The following is a 26,303-nucleotide window of genomic DNA, read 5'->3' as shown; positions in this document are numbered from 1 at the left end:
ACAGATTATGCTTTTTCCTCCCTTATGGCATAGGTCTGCTGGATTCAAAGCCATTGCTTCAGCCCTTGATTCAAACTAAGAATTCAACTAGGAATTGGTTCCTTCATTGTGGTTGTTAATGGGGATTTAAAAAAAATTTTATTTGACACTACTGCTAAGCCATTGGGCTAGTGCTAAATGGAGGATTCTTGGAAAAAGGCAGTTACATTAATGCCTCTGTAAACTGGCACGGTTAGAGTCACCTTACAGAATAGACTTTCCAATTGGAGTTATGATAGCTTGTGGTCAGTCCGAACTGTGTAATTATATAACATAGGTGTAGTCTGGGTCCATATTTCAGCTTTGCTTTTAAGAGCCCAGATGGCAGAATATAAGATGAAGGAAACCATAGTTTACAGCAGGAGTCTCAAAGTTCCTCCTTGAGAGCCGCAATCCAGTCGGATTTTCAGAATTTCCCCAATGAATATGCATGAGATCTATGTGCATGCACTGCTTTCAATGTAATATTCATTGGGGAAATCCTGAAAACCCGACTGGATTGCAGCCCTCAAGGAGGGACTTTGAGATCCCTGGTTTACAGTAATGGCTAAGAATTCAGCCCTCAGTCCGGGTTTCAGAATCACCACAGTGAATATTCATTAGAAAGATTTGTGTTCACAGCTTGCATTACGAGTATATGCAGATAAATCTTATGCATATTCATTGTGGAGACCAGAAACCAAGTGATTCTCCAGGACTAGGGTGCGATTACTTAAAGAGTGAATACAACCTTTTGGATCATGTGAGGTTGCCCATCTGTCAAGCAATTGGCATCACTCGTGCTCCTGCCCAACAAACGCACCTGAGGCAAGTAATTATAGAACAGCTGGATCCGCCCTGATGTATATGTTCTGAACTGGAAATCTAATGGAATGTTACAGTAAAAATCTCCTTTTCTTCTATTGCTGCTGCAGGCATCAAATAAAAGTAAATGACAACTGATCAAAAACAATTTAAGTAGATTTTTCTTCTTTTTTTTTATGAACAGTGATAGAAAAGATCTTCAGGTTGGAGGATTATTTTTAGGCAGTCAGTCCCTGCAAGGGAATGCATTTCCTTGCTAGTCACTTTGAGTAACTTGTTCCACGTGCATGCCGCTTACATTCCTGCAAATGCTGGCATGGAACTATGATGAAGATATATTTGGTGTCTAATGATCCGGATGAAAATTTTGTACATGTAATAATGACAAATCTGCTTTAATTGATCATTGGCTTACACACTGTATGTGTTGCCAACAAAAAATTAGCAAGTTATTGATTTCAAGTTCTTTAAGCTATATATGGGTAATTGTAACAACGGTGAAACTAAAGTAGATAGAATAGAATTGCTAATCAATGCGATGGATGAGCTTTTTTTTTTTTTTTTACTGCAAATTAATTCAAAACGTGTCTCTGTAGTCGACAAACATTTCATCATCCACCATCTGCAGTTATTCTCTTTTTTTTTATTTAATTTCTGTCAGCTGAAAATCCATGTTCGCAAAGATAAGAAGATCCAAATGATAACAAAGCCTTGATTGCTTTGTTGCTCAGGTTAGGATAACTACTGCATAAAAAATAAAATTAAAATTGTTTGCTGTTAGTTTCCAAGGACCAATCACGTCAAAGAACGATTCTTGTCTGGGTGGTTGTATCCTTATGCACACAGACATTCATAACATTGACAGACCCTTGCTTATGCGACATACATGTCATCTATTCTGTTGTATACTTGTGAAGGGAATTTTTAAAAATAAAGTAAAATTCTGGAATCTCTTGTGGCACACCCAAGATCTCTTTGGTGCACACAGTTTGAGAGACACTGCATTAGAGCTATGGCAGTGTCAAAAGTCTACTTGAGTCTGCCTCCATAAAAGTGATTTGCAGAGCTGCAGCGTGGTCTTCAGTCCACACATTCACTATTGCCTGGTACAGGACTCCTGACATGACAATCAGTTTGGTCAGATAGCCCCTTCAGAATCTATTTGGGTCTAGAATCCAATTTCACCACTAAGCCCATTTCTTTCAGTCTCAGGCAGCCTAAAAAAATTTAACTTAACAACTTAGTTGTAGCTAATTTCAGAATTCCGTTGGTCCTGCATGTTGTGTTCCCTATTTTTAATGTAGCCACATAACTAGAGATGTATTATCCTGCTTCTGCTCATTAAAAACAAAATTACTTACCTCTAGCAGATGTTCTCCAAGGATAAGCAGGATAAATTTACTTACATAACTGCCCATCTCCCCTTGGAGTTGAATTCTATATGCTGGAGACTAGACTGACTAGATCCCATATGGCAGCTGCAGATGTGAAGGTATGCTCAGTGCAATGCTCTGAAAAGTTGTAACTTATCAGCTGGTGAGCATTTTCACTTGGGTTCCATAAGATGATGTCACAAGTTGTAAGACTATTTATCTTGCATGTCCTACTACTACGTCCTATCATTTCTATAGTGCTACCAGACACACGCAATGCTGTATATTAACACATGAGACAGTTCCTGCTCAAGAGAGCTTACAATTATTATAATATTTTTTTTATTATTATTTATACATGCTAACAAGAAAAATTATAATGATTGGAGTATATATGTACACAAAACATAAAAGTTGAAGGTGGTTGATTTTTCTTTGTTCCCTGTCTTTTATGGAAGTTATCCTGTTGAAGTGGTTCTGTTTGAGATACCCATTTTCCTCAGAGTACACCTGCTACAAGTATGAAACATTTTAACTTGTACAATTCACACTAGTTTTGTAATTTCAATTACAACACAAGATAACCTTTTCCCAATGACGTACCCGGCTTGCTGGCTACCTGAGGCCAGCACCCCTCCTGGGTAATGGCTACCTGGGGCTAGCACCCCTCCTCAGGTCAAAGCACCCCCCTCTTTCAGGCAGGGGAGTGCTGGAGCGGTCGTGGGGCTGCAGTCTGCATGTGTGCAACCATTGGCTCCTGTCGGTCCCTTGTCTCGGAACAGGAAGTTGACGTTAGAGGGGGCATTCGGATTGCGGCCTTGCGACTGCTCCAGCATCCCTAACTCCATGCAACTGGGGAGGGGGGTTGTTTACACTAAAGCCTTTTCCTTTTGTATTGTTATACCCATATTGTGGAAGTGCTAAAAGAAAGATTAGGTTCTTACCTTGATAATCTGAATGCTAGTGATATGATGTTAAAGGATACTCAGGACTGTAAAGTGGACATTCCACAAGGAAGCCACAGCTGACACCTTAATCCCTAGGACCAAAGCTTCAAATTGTCTCTTGATGACCATGTTCACTTTATAGTCCTGAGTATCCTTTAACTTCACACCTCCAGTGTTTAGGACTACTAGACACATTGCACTAGAATGTTACAATATGCCACAAAATCTAATTCACATAATTTCAAAGAATATTCTCCCTATTATAATCAAAGCATGCCAGGCAGACACTCATCTGAATGCTTGCAATTTTATAATTTCAATTATAATTGCTGCGAAAAACATTTGCTCCATTTAGTGTGCCAGAGCTAAAAAGGTTTGAGAGACACTGCTCTAATGTGAACTGTGACATGACCCTCTAGAGCAGGGGTGTCAAACTCAAATCACATAAGGGGCCGAAATCTAAAACACAGGCTAAATCATGGGCCGGAATTTTTATTAAAATACTTACTCCCTCCTTTGCTGACGCACAGTGTGGACCCCAGCGCCGGTGGTAGCTCTGACGCTCACAGGACTTATGTGAGCGTTGGATCAATCACCACCGCCGCCAAAACCCACGTTACGCACAAGCAAAGGAGGGGATTAGTCTTAATAGAAGTATAGGGATACATCCTCTCCAACGCCAGCTACAAAATAAATAAAAAATACTTTTACATAAGAACATAAGAAGTTGCCTCCACTGGGTCAGACCAGAGGTCCATCTCGCCCAGCGGTCCGCTCCCGCGGCGGCCCATCAGGTCCGTGACCTGTGAAGTGGTCTCTGACCATTCCTATAACCTACCTCAAGTTCTATCTGTACCCCTCTATCCCTTTTTCCTTCAGGAACCTATCCAAACCCTCCTTGAACCTCTGTACAGATTTCTGGCCTATCACATCCTCCGGAAGCGTGTTCCATGTGTCCACCACCCTCTGGGTAAAAAAGAACTTCCTAGCATTTGTTCTAAACCTATTCCCCTTCAATTTCTCCGAGTGACCCCTAGTGTTTGTGGCTCCCCTCAGTTTGAAGAATCTCTTTTAGGTCCTAGTTCATGCTTTCTGTCTAACACCAGTTCTGGCAGGATACACATTTCTAATTTGACATATTGTAATCACAAAATAGAAAATAAAATTATTTTTTTCTACCTTTTGTTGTCTGGTCATTTTACTTTTATCCCAGTTTCTCTTTCTGATTTTGTCTATCTTCTAATTCTCTTTCCAGTGTCTGCTGTCCATTTTTTTTCTCCTCTTCTCTCTTGCTCCAGTCCCTGTCTCCAACATATTGATTTTTTTCCTTTCAACTTTTCTCCTTTTTTCCTTTTCTGCCTCTGTCCACTCAAATCTTATCCTCTTTCTCATCCTTCTCCTTTTTAAATTTTCAACTACCTATCAGTTTTCCATCTTCTCTTATTCTGTAGCTCTCCCATTTCCCACCTCATTCCTTTCCCAACCTCCTATTTCCTTCTATCTCTCCTCCTCTTGGTCCAGCATTTTGCTCTCTCTCTTTTCTGTTGTTCTTATTCCCTCCTCCCTTGATGCTGAACAATGAGATGGAAGGAAAAAAAAGATGCTGCATCTCTCTGTCCCTTCCACCTCCAGGCTTAACATTTCTCCCTCCTTTCCATCTCCAGATCCAACTTCTCTCCCTTTCTCTTCCCAACTGCCCCCCCATCCCATCTCTCCCCCCTGTCTGCCTGCCTCCCTCCCTCTCCCCAGATCCACCATTTCTCCTTTTCTCTTCCCAACGGTTCTCCGTTCAAGTATCTTTTTCCCTCTTCCTCCACACTACCAACCTCTTTCCCTTCATCTCGCTGTCCTCACAGCCCAGCTTGCCTTTACCTCCAGCGCTGGTCCCTCTCTCCTCACAGCCTGGCATGTCTTTCCCTCTGGCGTTGGTCTGATGTTGCTGCCAAGCCGAGGAATCTGCCGGCCTCAGTGAATCGGCAGTGTTGTACCTGGCTCCCCCTCCTGCTTTTTGCCTGCCGTGGTCTGTCTCCAATGACGTGCAACTTTCTGTTTCAGCCCGGGTGGACCACGGTAGACGGAAGGCAGGAGGGGGAGCCATGGACAACACTGCTGAATTGCTGCTGAAGACGGCAGACTTTCTGGCATGACGGCGATGTCGGACAGCGCGGGAGGGAGGACATGCTGGGCTATGAGAAAGAAGTTCAGGAGCATTGCCGCGGGCTACTTAAAAAGGCCAGGAGGGCCGAATTCACCCTGAGGGCCTTATGTTTGACACATGTGCTCTAGAGTCAGCCCAGATTGTTTAATCTGTACACCACCTAGTAGTATTAGATAGAGCTACACAAAAACTGTTTGAATACTATCTACATTTGGCAGAATCAGGCCTCAAGATCAACTGCATTAAGGTTCATCTCAGTGCAACTGGCATTTATCACCGCACAGAAGGTGGGACTACCTCTGCTGAACCTTTAGTTATTTGCTTCATGTGGGGCTTGTTTCTCTTGAAACCTTCCATAAAGCCTCCTACAGTGTTATGAGTTCTCAACTTTATTTTAATCCAGTTGATGATGAAAGCTCCTTTGGAGCAGTTAGACATCTGTCACCTGAAATATCTGATTGAAAATTGGACACGCTTGACCTCTTCCAGATTGAATAAAATTATGTGTGGACATTTACTAGGGTCTCATACTAAATCATGCAAAATTCTTTGGCTGGATCTCTGTTGGTTTGAGACTTAAGGCAGCTGAATGGAGGCCAGAGTGCCAGGTTCCGCATAATACAAAACAGCCATTTTGTCTAGGTGCTGCAGCCCATTTAATGGGCCAGCAAACTATGTGAAAAATGTTACAATATAATATTTAAGGCCTACTTTGACCCCCTCATTGCTCCTGACCTATACTTTGATTTAGGCATAATTGGACCAGTAGTCATGGCCTATGACGTTTGTCTAGGATTTGCACTAAGATGCTTTGCAGCCAACTGGAAGCAAAGATATGACATAAAGATGTGAGGTCACTTTTTAATGCAAGTGTTTGCAATTTTTTGGGTGCAAATATATCTATTGTGTAGTTTTTATTTTTTTTATTTTATTTTATAGTGTCATTTGAAAGAGCATCTTTCTTTTTTTTTGCTGCAAAAGCTACCCTGTTTCATCTTGGACCCTACCTTGCTTTGGTCAGAATTAAGGTCCCAAAGACAGCATCATTTGCATGTGCAGATATACTATGTTATTCGAGCTGTATAAAACACAAATGAGCTAGAGATGTGACTTTTTACAATGCAGTTGAGCTTGTTGTGCTTACCATAGTTTAAGCTTATGACACATCTTTGCTCAGACGTATTTTCATAAATTAGTCATCAAAAGATCATAGTCATTTAATTGACATTTATCGCTTCACTGAATTTGCGCTTGGCATAAGCTGAATTTGTAAAGGGGAAATGCCAAGAGGTATAAAGCTGCATTAATGGGATCATCACTACCAGAGTCATATTGAGAACATTCCATTTTTTCCAACTTTGCATTAAAGTGTTGCCTACAATGTAGACAAAGTTTTTGGCAAGGTTTTGTAATAGCTGTCAGCTGATCAGCTGAAGCAAGGTCAATTGACCGCAGATATTTGACATTTCTGTGATTCTGCTTCCTGCAGGGATTACAGTAGAATTTCTGTAGATGATGATATCCTTATGCATCAAACAGACCCACTACTGCCTGATATCTGATAGTTATCTGGTAATTAACATGACTAACTGGGGGATCCACTAAAGTCAGCAATTGTCACTAAACCATTTTTCACAGGTTTAGCGATGATCGCTGATAACTGGCCCGATGCACTAAATGGCCCACCGCATGTTTTTCCTCTCAATCAAACAACAAAGGAAGGAATCCAACAAAATCTGCAGTGAAGAGAGCAATCCAAAAACAAAAGAGAACTGCAGACCAATGTACAAAGATGCAGGCTAAATTTATTTAAATCAAGATCATAAATGCGGTTAATGTTACCACATTGTATCATACCAAGGGACCCGACACGGTCCGTGTTTCGGTAAACACGCCTTCATCAGGGGTCCTAATGAATTAAAATAATATAACTTAAAAGTAAATTTATACATGTATAAAATATATATATACATACTAGTCATTAAGCCTGTTACATTAACGGGTGCTAGAATACTGTTCACCATCTATGTTGCCCCTTCCATTCACTGCCCTCTCTTCTCTTTCTATCCAGTGTCCGTCCCCTCTCTCTCTGTCCCATATGGCCTCTCTCCATCTCCTCTTTCCTTTTCCCTTGGTCTGGCATACCTTCCTCCTTCCCACATACGCACTCTGGCCACGGACCTACAGATCACGGATCAGGGATTACAGATCACGCAGGTCTGAGTGCGCATGCGCGGCTAGCGTTTTATTATATATATATATAAAAGTAAAATGTGACATGAGTGATTTGTATAAAAGATTCAAAAATAATATATGGTGTCATGCTTTGAGTGTGATTGTAAAACTACAAAAAGGTGGTATACAAGCCCCAATCCCTTTCCTTTTTTTGGATCTGAATTCACAAGTAGCTCTAATTTTGAACCTGGTTATTAGTAGGCTCGACTATTGTAATGTTGTGTTTAAGGAGCTTTCGCATATACTATTGAAAAGGTTACAGTCTGTTCAGAACTTATCTATTCAGCTTTTATATACAGCAGGGTGTTTTGATCTTGTGACACCACTTTTTCTGAAACATCACTGGCTACCGGTGGCCCAAATTGTTCAGTATAAGATACTTACTTATACTCATCATACACTTACCTCGGGCTCTCAGTTATACTTCTCTTCTTATATGTTACTCCTGTTCCATTGCGCTCTTTGTGCTCTGTGCATGCCTGGGAGATTAGGTCCATACCTTTGGTAATCTTCTTTTTTTCAATTCATCCCGCGAACCAGGTCTTGTAGAAAACCGCACACATTGTTTTCGGCTTTTCCCATATAGCAGAGGAACACAGATCCCCCTACAGTTGAGTCCAAAAGCAATCGAACATCGTTGGAACAAAGCATACACAGAAGGGGGCATGGGGTACTTCCCCACAAACATTACACTAGCCTGTTCTGCTCTGCAACTTAAAAGAGAGCAATTAATAAATAGGAAAAACATGCACGAACATGACAGCAATAAGAATCAACCTGCTATATGCAACGAACACAAACTTGAAATTAGCCAGCGACTAAGATATGATACCCACATATACAGAATGATTCCCCGCAGAGCCCATCTGCTGGTTGGAATTTAACATAGGCCTGAAAAGGAGAAACATCTGAGACAAAAAACACAGGCAATACAGAAAGAATCAGAATAAACAAAAGGCAACAAGGCAACATCTAGGGTGGGACAGAAGAGCCTGCCCGCAAACTCAAGATTCCAAAGGCGGCATCAGACCGATCCACCACATCCACTCTATAAAACCTTGTGAAGGTATGAAGGGAAAACCAAGTAGCTGCTCTACAAATCTCAGCCAGTTGATTGACCAACCCTTTTGATGAGGAATCCACGGGCCCTGGATGGAGCAGTCTCCGCAATGAGCTCCCTAGCCTGAGAGACTGGTGTTGGTCATGACAGTTATCCATTCCTTGATTTGAAGGGGCATGCCCTTCGGCAGCCTCTCCCTGAGTCGACCAATGTAGGCTTCTCCTCACTGTTTCCGTCCAAGGAAGTGTGGCATCTACAGGGAATGACGATGAGGGGACCACAGATACAGGAGAGACTCCTGTAGAAGGCCGCATGTGTGCCCTGGCCAAGGGCACAACCTCCAGAGAGGCCACCATAGAACCCAAAACCTGAAGGTAATGCCAGGCAGTGGGGGGTCGGAAGTGCCAAGAGATCCATGATCTGTTTCTGGAGCTTCTGTTTGCATGGCTCGGGAAGAAAAACACAACCTTGCACCATGTCGAACTGAACTCCCAGATATTCCAATGTCTGAGATGATGTTAGCTGGCTCTTTTTAAAATTTACATTGATCGCTGTTTTAAAATCGGCCAAAAAAAAAAAAATCAGCCCACAGCAATCCACATGGCCTTAACGACCAATTTTTGTGCATCCAGGCCTAGGTGTGCCTCGAGGACTGGGCTGAGAAGCACTGCCAAAGAGAACAATTCTATAATGTTGAGCGAGTAGGAACCTCCTCTACTAAGGATCTCAGTTTAAGTATTGCTTCTACTTTACAGGTAAAATATGGGCCTAGAATTTAGGCATGAGCACTTGTGCCAGAGATATGCATGTAACTTACAGTATTTTATAAGTTATGTATGAGTGGGAGTCCTGCTAAGGCTCTTCCCGTGTGTACACCACTACCCCCTCCCTTGCAAATACACGCTATATCAGTTTTGCGCATATTTACAGAATAACACTTACGTACATAAATCCCCAAAATTCCATCTATATGCACACATACATAAAATCCATTATTCTAAACATCTTTGTGCTTAGTCGTTAGCGCAGCCGCTTCAATATCCTGAGGTTGTGAGTTTGATTCCCATTGCAGCTCCTTGTGACTCTGGACAAATCACTTAATACACTATTGCCCCAGGTAGAAACTAAGTACCTGTGTAAAATATGTAAACCGATTTGATTGTGTAAAACCACACAGAAGAAGCGGTATACAAGTCCCATCCCTTTACCCTTTAATAAGCAAATAGCAAAGTGCCTGTGTTACAGAATTGCCCTTTATTGTGTAGGAAAGGATAAAGAGGATAGAACCACTGCTCCAGATGCTGGAGCTCTTCACCTTGGAGAAGAGAAGGCTGAAAGGAGATATAATAGAGGTCTATAAAATAATAAGTGGAGTGGAACAGGCAAACATAAATCAGTTGTTTAGTCTTTCAGAGAGTACAAAGACTAGGGGACAAGCAATTAAAGTTACAGTATAATCTCGTTAAAACGGACTCGCTTATAACGGACTCCGCCTACAAGGCGAGTGGCATGCTGGTGATATCAAAATGCAGCCCAGAAGAAAATGACAGAGTATTTTCCTTTCCAGTACAGTACGACATAATGCTTTAGAACATCTTTTAGTGTTCTGGTTATGCAATCATTTTGTGCCATGCCAATGTTTTGCTGAGTTTTGTTCTTGATGTTGCTGATATGGTTGTGCAGTGACTGTTGTTCATTGATTGAACGTTGTTTCAAGTTGACCTAAATAAAGTTTTTAAAAAATGCAACTCTGGATATAACGGACCGTTTTTTCAGGTCCCTTGAAGTCCGTTATAACAAGATTATACTGTACTTAGTAATACTGTTAAAACAGAGTAGAGAAAATATTTTCACTCGGCACACAATTAAGCTTTGGAATTTGTTGCACAATTAAGTTGCAGAAATTTATGATGTCTAGCAATATAAAAAATCCTTCTTGTTTAGTAAGTCATAGGTCTTTGCTACAAACAAAAGAAACTAGTATGTGGAATACAAATAATGTATGCGTAGGCCTAGGGTTGGTCCTATGGATGCATCATTTACGTACTGTCCCCCAGAGCCCTAGGTCAGGGGTCAGCAACCCACGACTTGCAAGCCACGTGCAGCTCTTTGACCACTTGGCTGCAGCTCTTCTCAGAATGATAGACGCATTCAACTCGTTTGTGGCACCATCGTTGCTCCTGCCAATTATTTTACCTCCTGTGTTGAACTCTTGCAGTCGCTGTATCTCCCGCACTTCTCTTGCTACAGTGGGTTAGCGACAGCAATTCCTACAGCTGCCTGCCACTAACCCAGAAGCCTCTCCTTTGCCGTGTAGGAATTGCCACTGACCCGTTGAAGCAAGAAAGAAAATAATATTTGTGAGTGGGGTTGGGAGGGGGAGGAAATTTGTTGCAGGAGGCATGAGAGTGGTGAGAGGAACATAAGAACATAAGAAGTGCCTCTGCTGGGTCAGACCACAGGTCCATCACGCTCAGCAGTCCGCTCCCGCGGTGGCCCAACAGTCATGAGCTGTCTGAATCACCCCTTGGTTTCTCATCGAAGTCCTATCTTCCCATCAAATTCTTGACCCTTTGTCCCCGCACCCCTTTCAGTACCCTACGATCCCTTTGTCCCTCAGGAATCTGTCCAATCCCTGTTTGAATCCCTGTACTGTATTCTGCCTGATCACTTCCTCCGGGAGTGCATTCCATGTGTCCACGACCCTTTGGGTGAAGAAAAACTTCCTTGCATTTGTCTTGAACCTATCCCCCTTCAGTTTCTCCGAGTGCCCCCTCGTACTCGTTGTCCCTCTCAGTCTGAAGAACCTGTCCCTATCCACCCTCTCTATGCCTCTCAGGATTTTGAAGGTCTCTATCATATCTCCCCTGAGCCTCCTCTTTTCCAGAGAGAAGAGACCCAGCTTATCCAGCCTCTCAGCGTATGGGCAGTTTTCTAGCCCTCTTACCAGCTTCGTTGCTCTTCTTTGGACTCTCTCAAGTACCGCCATGTCCTTCTTGAGGTGCGGCGACCAATACTGAACGCAGTATTCCAGATGCGGGCGCACCATCGCCCGATATAGTGGCATGATGACTTCCCGCGTCCTGGTTGTGATACCCTTCTTTATGATGCCCAGCATCCTGTTGGCTTTTTTCGCCGCTGCTGCACACTGTGCGGATGGCTTCATTGATGCATCCACTAGCACACCCAAGTCTCTCTCAAGTCCGCTGTCTCCCAGCAGTGCCCCCCCCATTTTGTAGTTGAACAACGGGTTCTTATTTCCTATATGCATGACCTTGCATTTCTCAACGTTAAAGCGCATTTGCCATTTGTTTGCCCAGTCTTCCAGCTTGTCCAGGTCCCTTTGCAGGTCCTCACACTCCTCCCTGGTCCTAACTCTTCCGCAGAGTTTGGTATCGTCCGCAAATTTTATAACCTCGCATTTTGCCTCTGTTTCCAGGTCATTGATAAATATGTTGAAGAGTAGCGGCCCTAGCACCGATCCCTGCGGCACACCGCTCGTGACTCCCCGCCAGTCTGAATATTGGCCCTTCACTCCGACCCTCTGCAGTCTACCTGACAGCCAGTGCTTGATCCATCTGTGTACATCCCCGCCCACCCCGTGGTTCCACAGCTTCTTAAGCAGCCTTTCATGTGGCACCTTATCAAAAGCCTTTTGAAAATCGAGGTAAATGATGTCCATGGGTTCCCCTTTGTCCACCTGACTGCTTATTCCCTCAAAGAAGTACAGTAGGTTCGTAAGGCATGACCTTCCCTTAAAGAATCCATGCTGGCTTGTTCGCAGTAAGTCATTTTTCTCGATGTGTTCGCAAATGTTGTCCTTGATCATCGCTTCCACCATCTTCCCTATAACTGAAGTCAGGCTCACCGGCCTGTAGTTCCCGGGGTCACCCCTCGATCCCTTCTTAAAGATAGGTGTGACATTCGCCAGTTTCCAGTCCTCTGGCACCTCTCCTGTTCTCAGGGATAGGTTGCAAACATGCTGGATTGTGCCTGCTATTTCCTGTCTTAGTTCCTTTAGAACCCTTGGGTGGATCCCATCCGGTCCCGGTGATTTGCCGCTTTTTAGCCTGTCTATCTGTTTGAGGACATCCTCCTGACTTACCTCTATATGCTCCAATTTTTCGGCCTGTTCCCCCCTCATGAGCTCCTTTGAGTCCGGTATATTGGATGTGTCTTCGCACGTGAAGACCGACGAGAAGAACGTGTTCAACCTCTCAGCTACCTCTTTGTCCTCCTTAATCACTCCTTTCCTATCCCCATCATCCAACGGCCCCACCTCCTCTCTCGCTGGTTGCTTCCCCTTTACGTAACTGAAGAATGACTTGAAGTTTTTCGCCTCCCTGGCCAGCCCCTCCTCGTATTCCCTTTTTGTTTTTCTAACCTCTCGGTGACATTCCTTTTGGCAATTCCTGTGCTTCTGGTGATTTTCCTCCGTTGGGTCCTTTTTCCATCTCCGGAAGGACACTTTCTTGTCACTTATTGCCCTCTTTACTTCAGTTGTCATCCAAACCGGGCTTTTTGACCGCTTGTTCTTACAGCCTTTCCTGAAACTGGGGATGTACAGGTTTTGTGCTTCCTGCAGGGTGTCCCTGAATAGGGTCCAGGCGCTTCCTACAGTCTCCATCCTAAAGCTGTTCTTGAGCTTCCTCCCCACCATTTCTCTCATGGCAACATAGTTCCCTTTCCTGAAGTTGAGCGCAGTCGATGCGGTCCTCCTCACTATGGGTGTCCCTCTTTCTAATGTGAATCTGATTGCGTTGTGATCACTGTTTCCTAGTGGTCCTCCCACTTCTACCCCTCTTGCAGGCCCCCCTAATCCGTTAAGGATGAGGTCAAGAGTAGTTCCCCCTCGCGTTGGTTCCTTGACTAGTTGTTCCATGAAGCAGTCCTTCACAGCTTCTACGAATTCCGTTTCCCTGGTGCAGTTGGAGTGACCCGTTGGAGTGAAATGGACATAAGGATGGAGGGGAAGGAGAGATGATGCATGGGGAGAGAGGGAGAAATGGATTTCAAATAACTGTGGAAATAGTGTCAAGTCTCATTAAATTGTTTTTCTTTTCTGTAAGTACTTGAAGTTTTGTGAGATTTTTTGTGTTAAATGCATATATATTCATATCATATTAAAATCGTATGTCAAATCCCCTTTTCTACCCATTGTGGCTCTTTGTAAATCTTGGTCATTTAGAATAAAAAGGCTCTTTGCTTTAAAAAGATTGCTGACCCCTGCCCTAGGTTAAACACTAAGGAATAATAGTGTACAAATCAAAACGGCATCTTTGGAAATGCAGAACAGAATATTTATGCAGTGCAGACGGCCAGAAGTTTCAGTGCCCTTAGCAAATAGTTACAAAAAGTCAGCTTCCCCCAGCAGCCCTATTACTGCAGCTTTTCTTGTCTTTTGAGCCCGATGAATAGCTCCTGCCTTATTTTCTCTTCCCAGTTATGGTGACGAACACTGCCCAATACACATGTGACTTTCATTTGGTTGCAGTTGGACAAATACAGATATTTACTTAACCGTGACTAGGTGCTTTCACACGTGAACAGGCAAGCATTTTATATAATCCCCTCATCCCTCTCTTCCTGTACCTCTTTCTCTCTGCCGGCTGATTTTCTTTCAGTGGGAGGAGAATGGCAGTCTTCTATTCAAATACTGCTGGCTTGCTTATCCGTTTTATTATTTTCCTGCCCCTCCCCCAGACTTTTCCCTTTAGGCAGCTCCCCCTCCCCCCACAAACGCCAACCCATCCAGCATTTCCTCTGTCTCTCTCTTCCTATCCAGTATTGCCCAGTTTCTCTCTCCCTTTCCCCTTTCCATCAAGTACCGTACTTCCCTGCTGTCTTTCCTTTTATCATCTCATATAGCATTGTCCCCCTCTCTCTCCCCACTTCCATTCTGTATTATTTGTCTCCCTCTCTGCTTTCCCTACCCTGCTGTCGAATTGCTGCATCTTTTTTCTCTCTCTTATTGCTACCTCTGCCAGGCCCCCGCTAGGAAACAATCAGCAAGGACATGCAGGAATGTGGTTTTCTGTGCACTGCTATTGCTTTTTCTGTCAGCCCTGCCTGCTCTGATGTAAACTTCCGGGACTGGCAGAGGACAAGTAGCAGTGTGCGGAGTAGTGCTGCCCGATTTAGGGAACAAATTTTCGATTCGATTTGCTTTTCCCACCCAATCGGGCATTTTTTTTCAAATGTCCTGGCAGGTCTATTTTGTAGTCTTTCCACCCACCCCACCCCACCTTCCTTTGCCCTTCCAACCTCACACTGGTGGTGCTGTGTTGTAAACAACATAAATAAAAAATACTTTTCCTCTCTCTGTTAGCTCTTAACTCATGCTTGCTGTCTAACGCCAGCCCTGGTAGGATACACATTTCAAATCTGACATATTGTAATCACAAAACAGAAAATAAAATTATTTTTTTCTACCTTCCACTGCCATATCCAACATTTGTTTTTTTCTCACTGTCTACCATCTCTCTCTTTCTACCTCTTCTTTGTGCCCTGGGTCAAACCTCTCTTCCTCTCCATGTAGCATGTCTCCTTTTCTCCCTTCCATTATCATGTGCAACATTTTTTTCTCTCTTCCCATGCACCATCTCTCCCTGCCCTCCACCTTATGTCCAACATTTCTCCCCAAGTCAAAATGATCTACCATCAATAAAATTTAAAAACACACAAAGCACACTTTGCGCAGAGAAAATGTTAATTATCGTTTATCTAATCCTTCAAGCTCCCATCCAATCTAACTACACTCCCAACACATACCTCCTTCTACCTTTGCAACCCACCCTCTCCCACTAAAACCAATGCTGTAATCTCCCTGTTCTCCCTGCGATATCCACATTGTATTTCTACTTTACTGTGTACCGTCTTGAACTGAAAAGGTATGACGGGATATAAATAAAGCTATTATTTTTATTATTATTATATTCAGGGTTTTTTTCAAAGAGGTCAAGGCAGATGACTTTAAAATATGCAATGTCACCTTAGTAACAACTATACAAAGATAGACAAATATACCCCCCTCCCTTTTTACTAAATCATGATAGCAGTTTTTAGTGCAGGGAGCTGCGCTGAATGCCCCGCGCTGCTCTTGACGCTCATAGACTCCCTGCACTAAAATCCGCTACTGTGGTTTAGTATAAGGGGGCCATAGTGCAAAAATATAGACAGCAGATATAAATTCTCAAAACAGGAACATTTTGATCACTAAATTGAAAATAAAATCATTTTTCCTACCTTTGTTGTCTGGTGATTTCATGAGTTTCTGGATGCACTTCTTCTGACTGTGCATCCAATATTTCTTCCCTTCTTTCTGCCTCCTGCATTCTTCGTTTCCTCCAGACCTCATTCCATTCCCTAACCAACATCTCTGTCCTTTCATGAGTCCAACTTTTTCTTCCTCTCTCCTTGCCTGCCCCCTGCCACCCGACACACTCCATTCCCTCCCCAACTTTTTCTTCCTCTCTCCCTGCCTCCTCCCTTTTCTTTCTCTCTCCCTGTCCCCCCCTTTATTTCTTTCTCTCTCTGTCTGTCTTTCTGTTTCCCTGCCCCCCTTTCTTTCTCTGTCTGTCTTTCTTTCTGTTTCCCTGCTCCCTTTTCTTTGTCTCCCTGCCCCCCCTTTCTTTCCCTCTGTCTGTCTTTCTTTCTATCTCCCTGTCCCCTTTCTTTCTCTCTCTCTCTCTGTCTCCCCTTTCTTTCTCTCTGTCTGTCCTTTCTTTCTCCCCAAGCCACTGCCAGGGCTTTCGTCTGGGAACAGGCCCCCAAGCCGCCGTTGCCACCGAGTTCTCCGTTTCCCGATGCCGCAACAGGCCAGCAGTGACTGCAGACGCACCAGGCCCACCAGCCTTCCCCCCAACGTCAATTCTGACATCGGAGAGGAAGTTCCAGGCCAGCCAATCACTGGCCCGGAACTTCCTCTCTGAAGTCAGAATTGATGTCGGGGGGGAGGGGAAAGCTGGTGGGCCCGGTGCTTCTACAGTCGCTGATGGCCTGTTGAGGCGTCGGGGAACAGGAAGAATGCAAAGGCAACGCAATCGACTCGCATTGCCTTTGCGATCTACTGGTCGATCGCAATTGACCTTGTGGGCACCCCTGTTTTAATCCTTTGAATGGGCTCTTACTCAACTACCTTCTTGATTGCTTCAACTTTACTAATAGAAAACACCTGTGTGAGATACGATTTTTTGACTTCCCATTTGTGAAGAGATGTGTTTATAAACGATTCCTTAGTAAAACTTTGGCATATTTGGTAGCTATGTGGGACAAACAAGTTAGTACCTTTATATCAGTCTCTACTTATCTAGCTTTTAGAAAATCGTTGAAAACTCACCTGTTTAGTAAATATTTTTTTTTTTTTTAATATTTTAATATTTTATTCAACAAAATGAAAACAGTACACAGGCAGCATGCCAACAGCAAAAGTACATTGCCCATAGAAAGCAACATAACCCCCCCACCCCCAACCGAGTGATACAGCATAAGTCTGAAACAAAGGAAGATGAAAATGAGGATAGCTCAAAGAAAACCCCGCCAGGAGCCATAACGAGACCACTGACGATGAAACGTACCACAGGAATCATTATTTAAAGCAGTCAATTTAGACATCAAGTAAATTTGATCAATCTTATTTAACAATTCAGTACGAGAAGGCAAAGAAGCACGCTTCCAATATGTAGCCACAGTAAGTCTAGCCGCCGTAGCAACTAGGGCCACAAAATGATTCTGATCCATATCCAAGCTCCCCGAAGGATAGTTAAGTAAAAATACTTCCATACGCAATAGAATGGGCAGGTGTAACACATCAATCATCAGTTGTTGAACCATCTTCCAAAAAGGTACAATCATAACACAATCCCACCAAATATGCCCAAAAGTGCCCAGACTCCCACAGTTACGCCAGCAGTGCCCATCTCCACAATGATAGAAACGGTGCACCTTTTCCGGCGTAAGGTACCATTGAAATAGCATCTTATACCCCTGCTCAACCAAGGGGGATGCTAAAGAAACTCTCAGCAATGTACCATAAAGGCGGTCCCATTGTTGATAGTCAAAGGTCTTCCCCAACAAGATTTCCCAACGATGTTCGTATGTGCGAGCCTGAGGCCTAGTGTATAGAAGAGCTTTATAAAGGCGTGATATAAGGCCCACCCCAAATCCCATCCTAAAAACTTGAAGAAAAGCAGAGTCTGCCCCTTCCCACTCAGGGATCACCCTCTTCACCATAAAATCCCGAAGTTGAACATAGGCGAAAAAATCTGTTGAGGGAAGATCATATATAGATTGCAAGGCAGCAAAGGGTACCAGATGTCCACCCACTATCAACTGACCCAGGACCCGAAGACCCTCCATTTCCCAACGCCGAAAAATCACAGTATCCCTAGCAGGCGGAAAATCAGGGGCAAATCTAATGGGAGTAGCATAAAAATAGCGCTGACGTGGGAACCAAGCTCGTCGAACCCGGCTCCACGCCTGCAAGGTACACGCCATCCCATAAGATGTCCCAGTCTGCAAATCCCGAAGGATATCAAAAGACAGCCAAGGCAATGCTGCCAAAGGGTAGGTTGGCTGTAGAGCCTGCTCCAGAGAAACCCAGCGTTGGGAGGGATATGCCCAATGAAACAACCCTTGCAGTTGGGACGCATAATAGTATGTAGAAAAATCAGGGACACCCATTCCCCCATGTAACCTGTCCCAATACATACGTTCCCTCCGTACCCTAGGGGGCTTACGTGTCCAGATATAAGCAAAGGCCCGCCGTTGTAGCCTAAGTAAGAACCGCTTAGGAATTGAGAGAGGCAGGCAGGAAAACAGATATAAAAAACGAGGCAGCACATTCATACGCAAAGCACTAATCCTACCCATCCAAGACAACCTCAATCCCTCCCAGCGATCCAGATCAGCAAACACAGTTCGTAGCAACGGAGGGTAATTCAATTCAAAAAGGTCAGATAGTCTACGAGATATACGCACACCAAGGTACTTAATGGATTTAGTCGCCCATCGAAACGAAAATTTAGCACGTAGGTCCGTTACCAACAAGTCCGGAAGGGAAACATTAAGCAATTCAGACTTTTCAATGTTAATTTTAAAGCCAGCCACCACACCAAACATAGTCAAAACACGAAGCACCTCCGTCAAAGAATGGCGTGGGTGGGTCAAGGTAAACAAAATATCATCAGCATACAGTAAGATCTTATGTTCTTCGTCACCCACCACAATCCCCTGAATATCAGCATTCGCACGTATAGCAGCTGCTAATGGCTCCATAACCAACGCAAAGATCAGCGGTGACAGAGGGCACCCTTGCCTAGTTCCTCTACGGATCATAAAATTGGCAGTATATCTTCCATTCACCCTTAAACAAGCCTCCGGAGCAGCATATAATAAGGTCACCCAATGTAGAAAAGCACCCGAAATGCCCATCTTCTTTAAAGCTGCTAGCATAAACGGCCAATAAACCCTATCAAAGGCTTTTTCAGCGTCAACTGATAACAAGACAGCTGGAACAGAATCTTGATGAGCCACTCCAATAAGATCTAACACTCTTCGAATATTATCACCAGGTTGCCTCCCTGAAATAAAACCACATTGATCACCATGAACTAGGAAAGGCAAAAAACGTTGCAACCGGACTGCCAAAATACGGGTAAACAGCTTATAATCAACTCCTAACAACGAAATAGGGCGGTAGGACCCACAAAGGAGGGGATCTCTCCCGGGTTTAAGAAGAAGAGAGACCGCAGCCTGACGAAACGAATACGGCAAACAATCCCCCTCCAAAAAAGAATTAAACAATCTAGTCAAAGGAGCGACTATATGGGCCTCCATTTTCTTATAAAACAGGGGCGAAAAACCATCAACACCCGGTGCTTTAGAAGCAGCTAAATGATGTATAGCCGCCACCACCTCAGCGGGTTGAATAGGGGAAGAAAGCCACTCCGCATCAACTTCCGCCAAACAAGGCAAGGTGACGTTAGATAGAAAGGCATCTATCTCCCCCTCCGTGGCTTCGATCTCCGGAGAGTACAGAGTCCGATAGAAGGATAAAAAAGCCTGATGAATGGCCCCGTCATCTGCACAAAGCTGTCCCGACCCATTACGAATCCGAGTAATGGAATGTTGCGCCTGAGTTTGCTTGATCTGTGTAGCTAACAAGCGACCCGCCCTACCACCCCATTCAAAAAACCGTTGTTTCCGTCTCTGTAGGGCCCAAGCCATGCCCTCTAAATCAAGCTCCTGTAAATCCCTCCGGCACTCCGTCAGCGCTACACCCCCAGCCACCGACGGAGCTCTCTTATGAGTATTCTCCAGGCGGCGAAGGCGGGACACCAGCTCTAATCTACGAGCAACTCGACATTGGTTACGATACGACCCTCTCGAAATACAACAACCCCGAAGGGTGGCTTTAAAGCTTTCCCATAGTATCGCAACATTAATGCCTGCCACATCGTTAAAAACAAAAAACTCCTTAACATCAGCCTCTAACAAGGTCAAGGTACTGGGATCTTTCAACAAAGAATCATTCATACGCCACAAACGACGACCACCTCTTACCAGTCCAACTTGTAACTCCAAAGTCAAGGGAGCATGGTCGGACCACACCCGGGGTTCAATACTGGAGGCCAGGGCACGAGGCAAAGCAGCACGAGGCAGCATCCACATATCAATTCTAGTATAGGAATCATGTTTTGATGAATAAAAGGTGTAGTCCCGCGCGCCAGGGTGTAAATAACGCCATACATCTATCAAATCCTGCCGACGCAGAAAGCGCAGAAAAGCCCTTCTATCGCTCCTAGCATAGCGGATGGAAAAATTGGAATTATCTTCCTGAGGATAGCAGGTAAGATTAAAGTCTCCACCTACAAGGAGAGTACCCTCTACATGATCCAACAGCACACGTTCTAACAACGTAAAGAAGGCCCCCTGACCAATGTTTGGAGCATAGACATTCAACAAACTATATAAGGTGCCATCCAACTCAGCTTTGACCAGAATGTAGCGGCCCTCAACATCCCGCACCACCTCTCTCAACGCCACCTGGACACGTTTATGGATTAAAATACCCACCCCCTGAGTCTTTTTCCGAATCTTATTAGAGGAAAGGAAAACATGAGGATAGCTATTGTGAGTAAGCAATTTCTCATAGTGAGATTGAAAATGGGTCTCCTGAATGAATCCAACAGCACTATTCAGGCGGCTCAATTCCTTAAATAACAGGCGTCGCTTTTGCGGAGAATTCAAACCATGTACATTATAAGACAGCAAAGTAAGCTTATCCATTTGCATAAGAGAAGAAAAAGCACTTCAGCACCCAACCCCTACCACGTTCCAAAGCAGCCAAGTCAGCCAACCCCTCCATCCGCAACCTTAAGAAAAACAATATGCAAACATACTCCCATACAGCCACACAAAAGAGCACTCGGTCACAACCTTTCCCAACCCCAACACCCCCCCCCCCCCCCCCCCAACCCCCCAACAACACCCCACATGGTCCAGCTACCGAAGCACCTGGTAACCACGGTGCAGGAAGTGTAGAGAAACAGCTCACAAAGGGACCCCCAGAACAAGCCCTGAAAACAGCCTTCGCGACAAAAGCCTCACTGCAAAGATAGTAAGAGACACACACAGCACAGAAGTTCAGGAACACATCCCCCAAATACAAATGTTCAATGGGATGAAGACGTGGCCACTTCCAAAGGGCGACGGGATGCAGTCGACCTAGCCACTCTCTGCCATCCCAGTCCTCTTCCCGATTTGGGTATAGGTGACCTCTGAGGCAGTGGAGCCATTTCCGAAGCTGTCATCAAACCTGCTTCCACCATTCGAGATTGAACATCAGCCACAGATACTGCAGAGTAGTTCTTGCCTGCATGTGTAAAAGCCAGTCCAATAGGATAAATCCATCTATATCTAACACTGCGCTCCTGCAGTATACGGGTACAGTCTCTATATGTGCGACGGCGGGCCAGGGTTGCTGGAGCCACATCAGGATAAACATCAATTTCCGCTTCTTCCCATTTAACAGCTCCCCCAGAACGCCTCACCGCCCTAAGCACATGTTCCTTGTCCATATAGCGATGGAAACAGGCCACAACATCACGAGGGCGGTTCACATCTCGAGGGCCAGGGATGCGATGAGCCCTATCAAGCAATGGTTTTCCCACTTCCACAGGTAAGCCAGCAGTCTCTAGTGCCTGAATACAGATATGATCAATCACCTCCATACAGCGAGAATCGGAAACAGTGTCCGGCACACCCCGAAAGCGAAGGTTGCATCTCCTGGAGCGATTCTCCAAGTCCTCCAGCTTTAGGGTGCTCACTTCATCTCTTTCCTCCAGCGTTGCAATCCTGCCTTTCAGCTGGGCCAATTCAGAGCTGTGAGCCTCCACAGTAACCTCAGTTTCTCCCACTCTACTTCCGATCTCACCCACCTCACGTTTCAGTTCAGCCACAACTGAGTGTATATCAGCCCGAACCGCTGCAATTTCAGTTTTTAGGTCCTGAAACCAGCCGCGCATCTCCTGATGAAATGTCGGCAACTCTGCCTCCGACAGCGATACCTCCGCAGCTGCTGCCGGGTCGGGCGCCATTTTGGAGCCAGCTTTAGTCGGCCCATGCGGGAGCGGTGAGGAGAATGCCTTGATGTCCAGTTGTTTCTTTCGAGTTGCCATCAGAATGCAGCAGACAACTTTACAAGTGTGCCGAAAGAAGTTAGAGGTGCAGGCACGCAAAATCGCGCGAAGGCAGCGAAAAACAGCACCGGGGTCCGCGGAGCTATCGCTCTAGGCTGCCATGAGCCACGATGACGTCACTTCCCTCCTGTTTAGTAAATATTTTGACTAATTTATTGTGATCATACTATGAATGGTTAGTATCTTTTAGTTGTTAACCGAACAGAACTGTGAGGTAATTGCAGTATATAAGAATTCATGTAATGTAATGTACCAGGCTGCTTTGCAGCCTGCCCTGCTACGGCTTCCCTCTGTCGCGTCACTGATGACGCAGCCTGTTCAGAGTACCACCGTTGCTGCTGCTGCTGCTGCTGCTTTAGGAGGCCTCTGAGGTATTTCAGGTCTCACTGGTGTGGTGTGGGTAGGTGATGTTGGCTGCTGAAACGGTGAGTCTGATTTTCTCAGACAATGAATCGATTTGAATCAATACACCGAAATGAATCAATTCAAATCAGCAAATAGGGCAGCACTAGTGCAGAAAGTCACAGTCCCATACTTATTTGCTGGTTGTTTATTAGTATGGGCCCAGTGGAGCTGGCAATGGGAGGAAGGGGCAATATAAGATGGTGGGAAGAAAGAGAGAAACAGGGCAAGACTGGATGGGAGGGGACAGGCAGAGAAGGTCACAGTTGGGGCTGGGGAGGCTTATCCTCCTCAAGACTCCTCCACTGTCTTGCACATCTTTGGCTGGCTCTGCTGGCACCATTGGAAGATTTAAATAAAATGTGAGAGCATGCACTTCTGTTTCTTGAGAGAAAAATGAAATGCCTGTTCTCATGTTTAAATACTCCCACAGTGCTAGCAGAGCTGGATGAATGTGCAGAGAGCATATGGAGTGGAATTCCTTGAACAGGAGAGGGGGAGGGCCTGGGAGAATGGTGGAAGACATGAAGCTGATGCTGGATCTGGAAGAAAGGTGAGGAACTGAAGCTGCTGCTAGGTCTGAGTTAAGGGGGCTGAAACTGATGCTAGATTTTGGAGAAAGGAGCGGGATTGAAAATGTTTAAGGAGCTGAGAGACAAGAGAGGGGGACAGAAATTGGAAGAGGGGAGGGAGAAACAAGAGCATATGCAGGAGAAAGTTCAGCGAGAGGGGCAAAATGATAGATATTTATTTATTGTGAACTTAATATAGCTTTACTTGTAGTACAAGCCAAAGCGATTCACAAAATACATACTGATTACAAAGAAAAAGAACTCCAGTAAGGCATAAGAACAACATAAACATACAAGGGATAAACCCCAGTAATCTGTTGAAAGGTTCACTCAGATGTAATAAGAGCAGCAGTGGAGCAGTAGGGTCTATCTCCAGTCTAGAGCCCCAGCAGATCTCAGAAAGCAATGTTAAAAAAAATGTGTTCTATTTAGATAGTAGAGACAATGGAAGATAATTCTAGAAGCCTAGAAGAAAAGGACACTATTTTTTATGTTGTCCCAACCAGCTCTAGAAGGCTCAGGAAGGACCAATCTGTGGTCATTAATAGATGGCTGAAAATGAGTATAGACATAAGGGATGCTATGTTATGGAGGAGGAAAGGCAGGCTAAGTAAATATTGGAGAATAAAGTAGATGAGGAAATGCTGAGGAAGGGAAGCAGGCAGTATGGGGAAGTGGCAGGAGCAATGAATACTGAGGAAGAGGGAGAAGGAGGCAAGAGGACAGATACCGGGGACATGGAATGTTGGAGAGCAGAAACCCAGATATAGGCAGAGACTCCAGGATTGGGTGAGAGACCAGAAGAGATTCAAGATTTTACTCAGTACTGGGAGTATAGGGGGAGGACTGTTGGCTTGGCTGGGATTGTTAATGAAAACTCGGGGATTTCATAGCAGATTAGATGGTGTTAAAATAGGGACTAAGAAATTAAGTACATAGAGGATTAGAAGGTGAGGGGTATGAGTAGAACTATGGGACTTGGTACACAACTGTAGGGAGGGAAGATGATTTGAAATTCTTGGATGGCTTAGAAGGTTATGGAGCTGGTGAGAGACAAAGGAAGGGAACAAATCATGATGGCAGATAAAGGCCAAATGGCCCATCTAGTCTGCCCATCTGCAGTAACAATTATCTCTTTCTCTCTCCGAGAGATCCCACGTACCTATCCCAGGCCCTCTTAAATTCAGACACAGTAGGGTTACCAGACATCTGGGATAACCCGGACATGTCCTCTTTTTTGAAGACTGTCTGGGTGCCTGGATAGATTTTTTATAAAGGGGGGAGTCTGTTCGGGTTTTGCTGTCTCTCCTGATTCCCCCACTTACCTCTTCCCCGGCCGCTGCACTGAATCTTTGGGCAGGCAGGCAGCGGCATAGGTGGGACTTGCAGATAAGCGGTTTCCAAGGTAGACCAGCGGCAGAAGGCTTTCCCCGTTGCCACTGCCGACTTTCCCAAAGATTCAGTACAAAAACCAGGGAGGAGGTAGGTGGAGTCAGGAGCTGCGGATCTCACTGGGGGTTGGGGGTTTGAATTGGTGCAAGCTCTGATGTTGGGATGTGGTTGGGTGATGGGGAGATTTGCAGTACCATGGAGAGGGGCAGGGGAGAGAAGAAAGAGAGAGAGATATTGGTCCTGGAGTGGGGTACAGGTGAAAGGGTAAAGATGATGGGCAGGAGTGGAATATGGGGACAGGGATATTAGAATGGCCTTGGAGACAAGGGAAGGAAGGATAGATAGGGATGGAACTAGGACTGAAAGGGTGATGAGATGCAGTGGAGGATAGATGAGGGCCAAAAGGGTACAGAGGATGGGAAGGGGGACTAAGGAAATGGGTGAAAGGTGAGATGGAGCAGGGGTGGGACTGGGACCAGGACTGGCGGGAGGCAGGAGTGGGGCATGGTGGAGATGGGGTGTGGGCAGGGTCAGGGTGGGATCATGTGTCCTCTTTTTGTCTTCACAAATATGGTAACCCTACTTGAAATGGTAGAAATGGAAACAGTAAAAAAAGGGGAATGAGAACTTGGATAAGGGGGTAAGACAGCGGATGAGTGACAGGAAAGAAGCTGTGAGATGAGAGGCAACAGAAGATAGATGAGGTTAAGGATGGAATGAATACAGAGAGTCGAAATGGGGGACTAGAAAGTAGGTGAAAGAAAGAAGGTTGAGGAAAAAATGAGAGCGCGGGAAATGGAATGGCTAGAGACAAGAGTAGAAAATGGAAAGCTGGTAGGTAGCTGAAGGTGACTTTGGAGAAAGACTTGAGGCAGAAGAAGAAGAAATTGAATCTAAGTAGATTAAAAGGCAGATGAAAGAAATAGAGAAAATGAAAGATGGATCAAAATCAGATGTAGGGGAGAAAGGGAAACAACAGGGTGAGTGAAGAAATAAAAGATGAAAATGAAATTCTAGAAAAGGACTTAGCAGAAAATGGTGGAAGACCAGAACCAGCCCTGTTGGAATTATAAAATAATCAGACAACCAAATCACAAAATTTTTGTAAAGTACAGAGGAAAATGTATTTCTGTCTCTTCAGTGTTCCACTGCTCATAGAGTCTGGTTTCTTGTCTTTCCGTTTCATATGCTTTTCCTGCACATTTGTTTCTCATTTGTAATCTGTTATTCTTTACTAGTGATGGTCTGTGTTTTGCCTCTGTAACCAAGAAAGGATTCTGTTAACTTTTAAATTCTGTGTAGGAATCCATAACAGTCCATCTTGTTCCCTTTTCTCAGTTGGAAGTTTCTAAGTGTTCTGGAATATTTGCGGTGCTGACTTTTCATAGGTAGGGTTGGTGCAGTTTAAATTCTTGGATTTGATGCTGATATGGCATGCTAAGTTTCTAAGTATATATAAAGGTTGTTTTTTTTGTGTTACTTCACACAGCAACAGATGGTAAGGGGGTATAGGTGTTGTCACTAATGCGATACCAAAAATTGAAAATAATGTTTTCTGTATGTTGAGTTGTAAGTATAAATAATATCTTCTGTTCTGCACCCATTGTTGGGGGAATTTTAT

General features: G+C 44.5%; 1 protein-coding gene across 8 annotated transcripts in view; it reads left to right on the top strand.

Annotated features, from left to right (window-relative positions):
- CDC14B (cell division cycle 14B) overlaps positions 1-26,303 on the top strand; it is a 197,520-nt gene that overhangs the window by 19,969 nt on the left and 151,248 nt on the right. Inside the window, exon 1 of one of the 8 annotated variants that reach the window (XM_033928434.1) lies at positions 21,688-21,796. The exons of the other annotated variants lie outside the window; for them this stretch is intronic. The gene's annotated coding sequence lies outside the window, so the exon portion shown is untranslated. Of the gene's footprint in view, positions 1-21,687; positions 21,797-26,303 lie in introns of those variants that run through there. 8 annotated transcript variants of the gene reach the window in all.

The sequence above is a fragment of the Geotrypetes seraphini genome, chromosome 1 (genome assembly GCF_902459505.1).
Source record: "Geotrypetes seraphini chromosome 1, aGeoSer1.1, whole genome shotgun sequence".
Classification (NCBI taxonomy): domain Eukaryota; kingdom Metazoa; phylum Chordata; class Amphibia; order Gymnophiona; family Dermophiidae; genus Geotrypetes; species Geotrypetes seraphini.
This window is presented reverse-complemented; position numbering and strand designations above follow the sequence as displayed.